This window comes from Macadamia integrifolia, unplaced genomic scaffold (genome assembly GCF_013358625.1).
Source record: "Macadamia integrifolia cultivar HAES 741 unplaced genomic scaffold, SCU_Mint_v3 scaffold319, whole genome shotgun sequence".
Classification (NCBI taxonomy): Eukaryota; Viridiplantae; Streptophyta; class Magnoliopsida; order Proteales; family Proteaceae; genus Macadamia; species Macadamia integrifolia.
This window is the reverse complement of record NW_024869281.1, coordinates 374,541-378,279: the sequence shown is the minus strand read 5'-3', so window position 1 is coordinate 378,279 and position 3,739 is coordinate 374,541.

Here is a 3,739-nt window from a genome sequence, read left to right as displayed (position 1 = left end):
TCATATGTTGACTAATCTCTTGTTTACCATTAAAAGAAAAATGAAAAAAAGAAGCCCTCAGGGAGGTGGGGCTTCCAATACTGTGTGACTTCATTAATGCTATAATCAACTACTGAAAGAGATATACTCATCCAAGACTTCTGGAACATTTCAAAGCAACGGACCAAATTAAATGAAGTTCAACCATAAAAATTATTGCATATAATTGGTTGCAACTATAGAACATGCATTTAGGAGAATCTTGATCACCCATGTCTGATTGATATAAAAATTAAAATAAAATAAAATTCATGTTTGAGAGCTCACAATATAGCTGCTAGGTGCTGAAAATTTTGTCATTGCAATATGGCTTTCCATAATTTTTGTTCTATAACTTAGAATGGTTAACTACATAATTTGTATTCTGGGAAGTGAGAACTTGTCATTTGAAACTGTTAGATGCATTAGAACTTTGAATTCTTGTCTCTCAAAGTCATATTGTGAGACTTTACTGAACAGAAGCTGCAATTACACAATGTGATTCTAGTGGCACATCAAAATTTCTTTTGACAGTTCTATAATTATGTTATTTGCCCACCCAATTGATTCAAGAGGCGTGGATTTGTTGGTTTTATTTGTTTGTAGTGTCTCTGTTTCATTCTTACCAAAAAAAAGTCTCTGTTTCATTTGATTGTTTCTGGCTGATTCGGTTTTCATCCACTCAAGTCTCCAGGCCGGGCCAAGTTAAACGACTGGGAAATTAGCCAATTCCTTAACTTGAAAAAACTTGAAAAAATTACTTAATTACCCACTTATGGGTCTTCCTTTACAAAATTACCCATCAAAAGTTTCAGTTAACAAAAATACCCAAAATTAAGTTTTCCTTTACAAAATTATCAACTTAAAGTTTAAGTTAACAAAAATACCTAAAATTGAGTTTGGATTTTCAAAACTACCCGCTCAAAGTTTCAATAATAATAAAATACATGATTATATGTGGAAGATGAAGACTCACTATTTTGGATAGTTTTATAAATCCAAACCTGATTTTGAGTAGTTTTGTTAATTGAAACTTTGGGTGGATAGTTTTGTAAACCCAAACCTAATTTTGGGTATTTTTGTTAATCAAATTTTTTATGAGTAATTTTATAAAGGGAAACCCAAAAGTGGGTAATCATGTAATTTTTTTACAGATCATCAGATCAGTCGGATCCAGTGGATACGGATCCGAGCAATCAACCCTATACGGTGGAAATCGGTCCAAGAATTGGGCTGGATTTGGGATCTCTCTCTCTCTCTCTCTCTCTCTCTCTCTCTCTCTCTCTCTCGTCAAAGTCGGCAAAGGCTCTAATTAGTATTGCCTCATGTGCGGACATATAATACCAGGAGCAGAGCTAAAGCATCAATGGCCAGAGTTAAGCGTGACACCTGTCAGTTTCAGTGTCGGTATAACCGACTGATTTACCCTAATGTGAAAACTAAATTCCAAGAAATAATTGGCTATGACTTCAACTGGCATGGTCCAACTATTATGGAAACCATAAGGAAAGTGGTTGGGAGTAGGGGTGTTGACATGGGATGAGGTGATGAGGTGGTGAGGTGCTTACCAGTAGAGAAAAAACACTAAAGGAGTTCGGAGTATCAATCCGTCCGTTTGTTTTGGTTTTGATCGGGCTAAATCGGTTTTGGTATCGGTTGAGACCGATATCAATACTTGGCTGATTTGGAATTGGTTATTGTATTTGTATCAAGGGTAAAATCTTAAGAAAACCTAATCTTTATGAAAAGTAAGTATAATATTCCAGATCGATATAGCCCATCCTGGATTGGTATCATATCGATAACTAAATCCTTGGTATTAAGAGATCGCTACCTGATTGCATGGCCCATGCATTAGCATAGGATCAATGAGAGCGCGTGCCGAGGCATCAATATGGATTAGAGATTTTTTATTTCACATGGGGCACGGTGGTAATTTCATGAGCTCTTATGTCTTGACATAACCAAGCAGTGTTCTTTTTCCTAAATATAGAAAATACATGTTTTTGTATAATTTTTGGGTTGATATTTGTCTCTTATCAATTTATATCAATTTGGGTACGATTTTGGTCCAATTTTCTATGTGCAGTATAGTTTCGATCGGTTTTCAATTGGTTCTATAATACTAGAATCGAAAACCAAATAAAAAAAGAATCGCTCCGTTGGATTTGGTTTCTTTGGTCAATTCGATTTGCCTAAAATCAATTTGGGTCATACACTTGCACGTATCACAAGGCTATGTACGGATAATAAAGGTACGTAGCCGTATTTTATGATGAGTATATATTTTAAATCACATACCGGGAGTGAAATACGTGTCAGGAGCCAAGTCCCGTTGAAATCCCAATTATTTGGCTAAGTTTCGACCGACTGGTGAGTGGTCATAAGTGGGTCGGACCTAACAGTGTGACCTACCGGTCTGATCATTAGATATTTTGACCCAAATAAAAATAGCATTTTGACTTTTCTTTTTCCTCATTTAATACTTTAGAAGGTGGGTGAGAAGAGTAAAGAAGAGAGAGAGAAGAATGAAGGAAAATGAAGAAAAAGAGGAAGAAATGTTCATGGTGCGACGCCGAGGTTAAATATTTTTATTTCGGCATCGAAAAAGTGATCCTCGTCTTGAGATCTGCGATTTGAGGTGAGTAAAGACTATATTTCTTAAACCCTCAAGAAATCCTAAGTGAAACCCTTTGATTCTGGTAGAAGTTCTTTAGATCTTATTAATCCCACTTGAGAAGATGAATCTAAGGTTTAATGGAAGACCTACATGTTGATTTTGAAGGTTTATATGAAGAAATCGCAAGAATTGAAGAGCATTTGATGATTTTTTGAGTTGAAGAAGAGATTTGGAGTTTTGAAGGTATTTTTGAGCAAAGAGGTATGATTCGCACTTAAACTTTTAAATCAATCCTAGATCTAGGTCGGAATCACATGGGACCTTAGATGTGTGAAAAATGCGGTTGAATTGACCCCTCATAGTTTCTCCAAGATGGGATGAAGAGTGAAAGTGAACAGTAGAAACCCACTATAGACCAGTGGGCGGCACTGGTAGGTGTCAAACCCACCAGACTGGGCTTCTAGCCCGATCAACGGGCTAGACCAACGGGTACCTATCCCATCGGTAGGGGCCCACTGATTTGGATAGAGCCTCTGTCCCAACCAGGCGCCCATCGGTTGACTAACCAATGGGGCCTATTGGGCTCCGATAGGGCTCAAATTTGTCGGGCAACCCCCTATAGTGATTTTAAACGCGTTGAGATCATCGTACTTCGTTGATTATGATCCTAAAGTAGAGATATTCTAAACTCAACATTTTTATAATAGGTTTTACTAGAAACTCACGTCACCGTACACCGGATCTCGCTTGTACTGGGCGTGAACTATTTTACATGATCGGTAAGTGGGAAGTGGATGTTGACTTTATTTTTGGAGTCTTTTTGCATCATTCCATAATTATTGTAAACTAGCCATATCATCACTTTATCACTGTGTATAGATTAGCCATCTATGAATGCCAATTGCATGCATTATGAAATTTGTTTATGATCTGTTATGCTGTAAATTTAATATTAAATGCTTAATTCTTGTTATGAATTACGAGATGAATGATTTCAATTACTAAACATGATGTATTGCTAGATTAGATGCCGTAGTCTGGCTCGAAAACGAATGCATTGGTGGCTCATGGAATAGGACGCGGTGGCATTATACAGTCGTA